Source organism: Nuphar pumila, chromosome 9, assembly GCF_984573655.1.
Source record: "Nuphar pumila chromosome 9, dmNupPumi1.hap1.1, whole genome shotgun sequence".
NCBI lineage: Eukaryota > Viridiplantae > Streptophyta > Magnoliopsida > Nymphaeales > Nymphaeaceae > Nuphar > Nuphar pumila.
In genome coordinates, this window is record NC_143257.1 from 122,178,703 (window position 1) to 122,186,021 (window position 7,319).

At 33.3% G+C, this 7,319-nt stretch overlaps 1 protein-coding gene across 2 annotated transcripts in view; it reads right to left on the reverse strand.

Moving 5' to 3' along the window:
* The window catches only part of LOC149829179 (cyclin-T1-3-like), a 52,273-nt gene extending 45,510 nt beyond the window's left edge, over positions 1-6,763 (reverse strand). The window contains exon 1 of one of the 2 annotated variants that reach the window (XM_090017941.1): positions 6,548-6,763. The gene's annotated coding sequence lies outside the window, so the exon portion shown is untranslated. The other variant, XM_090017942.1, reaches the window with a different exon arrangement.
* Between the last annotated feature and the right edge of the window lie 556 nt (positions 6,764-7,319).

The following is a 7,319-nucleotide window of genomic DNA, read 5'->3' on the forward strand; positions in this document are numbered from 1 at the left end:
GTAAGCTCTCTTCAAATCCAACTCAATAGGCTCATTTGCTTTGAAGATTTCACATTTTTTGACCTAAAGTCTTCTCTACAAGAGTTTGTTTACATTCTAGGATCATCTAACCGTGCCTCCTACTATCCTGACATTGTTTTTTATACCAACATGACTGTCAATAATGACCATAAGAACATCACTACCATGGTTTGTGACCATCTCATATCCTTTGATGTTCATACACTAGAAGTTATTTTAAACTTCTCATCCTACGGCATTGACTTGTCTAACATAGCACCCATTGAACGCACAGTGTTCAATAAGATTCTCAACTCTACTAGGTAGACCAAGTTTTCATGGCACTCTAGCAATCTTAAACCGCATGCGAGACTTCTCTCATAAATCCTCTCTCAAAATGTATTTCCAAAGACAAATTGAAAAGGATTCGTGGCCAATGAGATTTCTCTCTTGTTGTATGCAATTTTTTGTCCTCTCCCTATAAATTGGTCGTCTATTATTTTTGAAAACATGATAAACTTCTGAGTCTTTCGTCTCCTTCAGTTTGGTTATTTCATCACATTCACTCTTTCATACTTCAATGTATCGCTTCAAGACGAAGTAGTATCCTTCTCTACTCAAGTCTTTGACGCTACCATTCTTTCTCAAGTATATTATCCTCATCAACCAAATGAAGACGAAGAATATGGTGAGCCAGATACTGAGCAGACATCTCATTCAGACATGTTCTCTGTTCCAGTGGATGTTCAGACAACACAAGATCTACTTATGCAGAATCAAGCTTCTTTAATATCAGTGTTTCAATCATTGAAGATTGGACAAGACCTTATCCTCAAACATCTGCATTCGCCATCAAACTCGGAATGATATTTTTTTATGATGATACTCTTATCTCCTTTTTGTCGATGACAAAAAGGGAAAAAAACAAAAGGGGGAAAAAACTTAAACTTATGTGCACATATGATGTGTACACAACTTATAAACTCTATGTGTGTCTGTAATAAGCATCTACTGCTTGATTATTATTTTCTTTATGAATCTCTATCGTATGCATTGCGATCTATCATGTTTAATCATCTTGATATATATGGCATATTGATAAGGAGAGCATATATTGTCATCGTCAAAAAGGGAGAGAATATTGAGAAACAATATTTTGATGATGAATATCTGATGTGATATTGATATAATATGATATGCTTATGCTTAACATGATGATATGTGAAATGTTATATTATGACTTGATATGATTTGTTGTGTATCTAACATGTATTTGAACACAGTGTTATATTATGACTTGATATGATTTAAGGTTGCTGGAGTGCCAAGAAAACTTGATCAACCTAAAAGAGTTGAGAATCTTTTTGAACAGAGTGCGTTCAATGGGTATAATGTTGGATAAGTCAATGTCATAGGATGCGAGGTTTAGAATAGCACCTAGTGTGTGAACATCGAAAGAAATGAGATGGCCACAAACCATGGTAGTGATGTTCTGATGGTCATTATCGACCGACATGTTGGTGTAGAAAAGTTTTACAAGATCAGGATAATAGGAAGCACGGTTGGATGAGCCTAAAATGTAGACGATATCTTGTAGAGAGATTTCGAGATCGAAATATGTAAAGTCTTCAAAGGAAATGAGCTTACCGGGTTAGATTTGAAGAGAACTTACATAATAGTGGTGTTGGATTAAATCCGGATATCGAAGCTCTGATGAGTCAATCATGTCAATTTCCTCATTGAAGGATTGGGAAGATGAGGCCATTGTGAGCAGAATAGGAGTCTTGAAATATGAACTAGGTAATTAGAGACTAGAAGAATGTAACGAAAATTTTTAAATGAAATGATTAAGAATTTTTCGTGTGATGAGAAACTATGAAGACGAATCCCTTTAAATAGATAGTGTAGCATTATTGAATATCAAGAGGAGATGTAACTTTAGGCAACTCGTGAATCAGTGGTCATATCCATTCTTTTGAGAAATAATTCAAGTTGAGAATGAAGACAAAGAACTTAGGTGATAGGTTTCTAATTTTTCATGGGGCGAACCATGGTTTTGAGATAAAAGAAGAAATGAAAAGAAGTGTAGGACAACTTAATTATGTGTGAGTGAATGGAGAAGATATCATAAGGTACATTCAATCAATGTCATGCAATTTATGACAAAAGAGAGTGCATGACATAAAGTAATTGCATGATGGTCTTGAAATAATTCATATGGCCTTTATGGGTAGGCGTGAAAAGGAGAGAGAGACATAAGGCAATAATGACTTGAAGTGATCAAGTGGTGTGTACTTGACATGACTACTTGTCATTTTGGAATAGTACTTTGAGAGAAAGAGGCCAAAAATGGTGTAAAAGAATGACATAATATAAAGAAAAAATAGATAATAATAAATAGTTTTGAATATTTAAAGATGAATGACAAAAATTGAGTGATATAAATGAATGACAAGATAGTGTATAGTACAAGAATAGAAAATCGTGAGGTAAAAATACTATATGACACAAGAGAGTTTTAGCTGTGTGAAATAAATCATAAAATATGATTAAGTGTATTAAGTTAATGACAGTTTTATAAGTCACTTAGCTTACAAATTCCTAATTCTCTTCTAATACATACAAAATCTTCATTTATAAGTGGTTTAGTAAAAATATCTGCTAATTGATGATTTGTAGGCACAAATTCAAGTTTAATTATATTGTTAAGAACTTGTTCACGTAAAAAATGATGTCTAATTTGGATATACTTTGTACGAGAGTGTAATATAAGATTTTTTGAAAGATTTATAGTACTTTTATTATCACAAAATATAGAAGTGTTTTCGTATTTTAATCCAAAATCATTTAAAGTTTGTTTCATCCACTTCGAATTTTGACAATTGTAGAGGATTTTTCATTTTGTAAGTTTTTGCATAAAATCTCAAATTCATAAAACGTGTCACTTTTATTTTTTTAAAATATTACCCAAGTGAATCTTGAGTAATCATCAACAATGACAAAAGCATATCTATTATGATTAAGACTAGCTATCCTAGAAGAACCAAAAAGATCCAGATGAAGAAGCTTTAAAGGTCTTTTGCTTGACACCATATTCCTAGAAGGACATATGTTTATTATTTGATGCAAGGTTCTTTCAATAAAGAATAGTGAAGACTATGTGATCACGTGCAACATTTGAAGCAATCATACTTGGATTCTGACGGAAAAGTTTGATTGGCCAAATCTTCATAAAGGCTCTTAAAGATGAAGATGATCGGCTACCTCAAGAATGTTTCTTTCTTATTAGAGTCATATGTAACAAAACCTTCATAAGCATGCATATTTCTTATTACAGTATATGTTTTAAACTCACTCAATAAACATATAAGTCATTCATGTACAAAAAGACAAGTTTTCATAAAAGTAACCGTTGAGTATGTGTTGTATTATTTCAAAAAGATCTTTTTAGAACAATCATTGTACTTTCTAAAGCATTTATGAAAAAGACAAATTGATAAGACATAATAGCTCATGATTTCAAAAGCATTTATGAAAAAGACAGTTATTGATAAGACATAATAGTTCATGATCTCAAAAGCATTTATGAAAAAGACAACTATTGATAAGACATAATAGTTCATGATTTCAAAAACATTTATGTAAAAGACAACTAGTGATAAGATATACTAGCTCATAAGATAAGAGCATTCACATATGAATTGACGATTTTTCAAGAAAGCATTAATTGTATTTCAAAACAATTAATTCAAGAAATGACTTTTTATTTATATATTCCTTAAAGCATTAAATGTAATTTCAAAAACACTCACTCAAGAAGTGTTGACTTGTATTTGAGAACATTATTTATTACTCAAGCATTGATGGTACTTCAAAGCAATTACTCAAAAAATGACAATTTATAAAATAATCATTACTTTAAACACTCAAGCATTAATTGTATTTCAAAGCATTTATTTAAGAAATGACGATTTGTAAAAAGAATCATTATTTTAAATACTCAAGCATTTAGTGCACTTCAAATCATTTATTTGAGATATGACGATTTGTAATAAAAAACATTATTTTTATATACAAACATTTATTGGTTTACAAGACATTTATGAAAAAGTGAAATTGTACACAAATTATTATATTCTAAAGAACATAACTTTTTCATAAAAGAAAGGATGTCTTGAAGAGACAAGGTGTCTCATATCAAAAGGTACACTCATTTGAAAGTGTTTCACAAAGATATATTTTTGTAAACCTATATATACAAACAAAAAAATGTCAAAAACAAGATTTTTCAAGAAAACACACAAAGCATTTAAAAGAAAGAGGAAGAAATAGACAAGAAAAGCTCTCTGACAAAAATCGAGTGTGTTGAGAAAAAGCAAAAAGAACTAATTATTCTCCTGAGTGATCATTCTTACTTCTTTTTGAAAAGAGAACAATCTAAGAGAATCTTCAAAACTGAGATATTCCAAAAGGTGCATTCATCTATTGCATATCATTTTAAAGGTTCTATAGGGAAAGTGTAACTTTCTGTTGTGATATTGTTGCCTTCTTGATTTGAGAAAAAGACCTCTATAGGGTTGTCTATACGCGGGTGTTGTTCTTTCTTGGTTTAAGAAGAAGACCTCTACAGGGTTGTCTGTACGAGAGTGTTGTTCCTTCTTGGTTTGAGAAGAAGACCTCTACAGGGTTGTTTGTACGAGGGTGTTGTTCCTTCTTAGTTTAAGAAGAAGACCTCTACAGGGTTGTCTGTACGAGGGTGTTGTTCCTTCTTGGTTTGAGAAGAAGACCTCTACAGGGTTGTCTGTATGAGGGTGCTTGTATTATTTATCCTTGTTGGGTTTAACAAGGAGTAAATAGTGGATTACTCAAGTGATAAGACTTGAGGACTGGACGTAGGTCAGTAACTTGACCGAACCAGTATATATCTTGTGTTGACTGTGTGGTGCTTGCCATTATTTTTAATTTCCTATCCATAATCAAATTCACTATTCACCCCCCCCCCACCCACTCTAGTGGAATTTCAGATCCCAGCAATATCAACATCCCAATCTGACCAAGCAAGATTAAAAATCTTCCATAAGAACAAGAGGCACTTACTGCCATATGAAAACCTCTCTTCTTGGGATTTACCCTATTGGTAGTTGCTGCCTAATCAAAGGATACCAGCCATGAAAAAACCCATTGCCCTTTGACTGAAACCCCTGTCCCACATCGTTTCTGAGAAAAGAGGATAAGCTTGGTTCTAAAAGAGATAGATATGTGGTGGTAACCATGAAAACCTGAATCTCCAAAATGTCCAGATTCCAAATAAAACTGCCAAACTGCTATTCAAAAAAGAAAATTCAATCTGTGGTCCGGCCATCAGATCATTGTGTACATCCTTGACGTGCTGAAGTTTCCAACATAATTGCTCATGCAGCTTGAATGAGCTCAAAATGAATCAATATCACAACTAACATCCAGCCATCAGATCATTGTGTACATCCTTGAAGTGCTGAAGTTTCCAACATAATTGCTCAAGAAGCTTGAATGAGCTCAAAATGAATCAATTTGCAACTAACATCCAGATGTAATGCACCATAATATTTTGGCCAGAAACATAGCTCAACCAGAAAGCCAATGAAACAAGGCTGTTCAATTGTACATGAGCAGCCATGCTTATCGGACACGGCCATAAGCTTGCTACATCACTTCGCTTTGATAATAAAGTTCCAGAAATGGGAGTGATACACTCAAATACACATGCAACAAACTATGGTTCAAACTCCCACCTCAAGCAACAGGCCAAATATCGCATGATAGATCAACTCAATAAAGCTCACTTCAGTGAGAAAATCATGTTTGGCAGATCTAGCCAATTCAACAGTACATGAACACAAGCAAGGCCTAATGACCATCAAAATGCTACAGTATCAGAAGCTCGCCTATGAATCACTTAAAAGTGACATCGTGTTCGCCAAACAATGCAAATTTTGAAAGGGCTGAATCTGAAAGAATATCTTACAATCACCACAAATCCAACCCCAATCCCAAACATAAATCCCAGGAAGAATGAATCCCAATGCATTCAAAGAAAAAGAAGAAAACCAACTTCCGGCCTTGATGCATAATGGCAAGCTACAAACTGATACGGGACGAGCTCCTTCTGCGAGAAACCTTCATCTGAGCAATTTCAGCATATGAGAAATCATTGGTACCGTCAACCAAACCCTAAATCCCCGTACCACTCCAATTACTAAGAACCACCCAATAAAACCCCAAAATTCAACTCATTCATCCTAGAAATATTTAGAGAGAGAGAGAGAAAGAACAATCCCCAAACAAAACGATGATTTCAAGTGCACCCTAACTCCAAATCGATCAAACCACCAGAAACCAACAAAAAAAGGACAAAATCTAGATAGAGAGAGAGACCGTGATGGAACTCCGTTCAGTAGAAGAGAAAAAAAAAGGGGAGGGTCTCAGCTGCTGTAATTCTAACTATTGGCTAGAATTATATCATTATGAAAAACAGATAGATAGATAGATAGATGTAGAGAGAACACACCTAGGGAAGGAGATTCCGAATCCACAGCAGTAGCAGAGAGAAGGAACGCCGAAAAATGAATACGCCTTCGCCGGAGGCGGAAAAAAAATATCTACAAGAAACAAGTTGGGGGGTTGGGAGAAGGAAGAATAGAGACGTAGTAGGGGTTAGGGTTGGGAGTGGGGAAAGGAAAATAGAAGCTCTCTCTCTCTCTCTCTCTCTCTCTCTCTCTCTCTCTCTCTCTCTATATATATATATATATATATATATATATATATCACTAGTTTTATTTTTAAGAAAATCTAAAAACTCGCGATATTTTGAAAAAAATGGGGAAAATATTGCCGTATATAAATATATAAAATATATAAAATTAGTAAATAAAAGAATATATTTGCTACAACCAACTGTATGTACATTCTAGTTGAAAAGTTTTGACTCAACCAAACATTGCAGATGTGTTCAAACTAGTGGATTTGTTAGACACTGAGTGTTTTAGCTGTTGATTTTTGTATCATTGAAAAAAAAAATTATTCACATGCTCGAAATCCAAAATTCGAATACAATCGTAAGACAAACTATGAAAATGATATTTAAAAAGTCAAATTTATCAAAATCTAGATAAAATAATTTGATAAGTTGTTTGTATATATAAAAGATTATAACAAATCTTTTCCTTGTAAATAATGCAAATGATACTGAAATAAATGTTTCATCACATTTCAAAGTATCTTTTTTTTGTTATATGCTAATTGACCATCCTTACAAATGTGGTGCAATAATTGGCCTTTTA